At 39.5% G+C, this 978-nt stretch overlaps 1 protein-coding gene across 1 annotated transcript in view; it reads left to right on the plus strand.

Annotated features, from left to right (window-relative positions):
• The window catches only part of LOC107750932 (protein ABHD8-like), a 25,950-nt gene that overhangs the window by 24,083 nt on the left and 889 nt on the right, over window positions 1-978 (plus strand). The gene's annotated exons all lie outside the window — the stretch shown is intronic.

Consider the following 978-nt stretch of genomic DNA (forward strand, 5'->3'; position numbering starts at 1 on the left):
AAAAACACTGGTTTAATCTTTGTAATCTCCTCAGATGACAATGTAGATGCCTGACAAACGTTGTTGTTGTTGTGATCATAAACTGTATGGATGTGATTACATGCAATACACAGAGCTTGTCCCTCACCATTGTAACGCGCTGTTTTTGCAAGGTTCCGTGAAAACGTTTCATCTTTTATTTTCCTTTTTCACAGATATCACAGGTTTATCAAGTTCGTCGAAATTATCTATCCTCGATCACTTTGAGTCAGCTTTGACGAAACTCCTCTCAGCTAGCACGTCTTTTCAAAGTGAAAGTAGCCTTGTCACCTGACCTGAATACAGTGCGCTGATTCGCTAAAATGGACTTATCGGCTTCTGTTCAAAATCAACAAGGGCAACATGAACTCTCGATGCCTTGAAAGTAGACAAAACCGGCTTTTTTGACAAAACATGTTTAGACTTCAGATCGCGCTATATGTAGAGAATATTGCACGGCAATCAGCTCTTTTTTTTTAAAGTGGCGTTTATCGGTTTTTGCAAATGAACTCTTCAATTCTCTTCACAAGTGTGACATATTTAAATTATTAGAGGGTCACTTGTTTAACAGAAACTACCTCTGTATTGTTCCATGCAACACAGTGAGCTTAGAGCTGATATGATTTAGAGTCGCATTTGTGTTATAAAATAAAATAAAAAAGAGTGAAAGGGGAGTAAAGAATCAGGAAGGGCAGGTGTGAAAGTTCAAGGAGCGCAGACATAACAGCTATGTTGTGGTATGGGTGAACAGTGGTGGTGATGGGCTCAAAGGTCACTGGCTTGCTGGCAGCCCTGCCATGTAACACACATGAACCTCAAGGACATGTTATGCATGAACCCAGTAAAAGCATAGGAGAAATACAACAACAGATACATGGCAGCAGTGATGAAGTATAATATCTATCAGGTACTTGCATTGTTCAGAAATGATCCTGTTGTAAGCCTACCACAGAAAAAAAA

Source organism: Sinocyclocheilus rhinocerous, unplaced genomic scaffold (assembly GCF_001515625.1).
Source record: "Sinocyclocheilus rhinocerous isolate Xijiao unplaced genomic scaffold, SAMN03320098_v1.1 scaffold1534, whole genome shotgun sequence".
NCBI lineage: Eukaryota > Metazoa > Chordata > Actinopteri > Cypriniformes > Cyprinidae > Sinocyclocheilus > Sinocyclocheilus rhinocerous.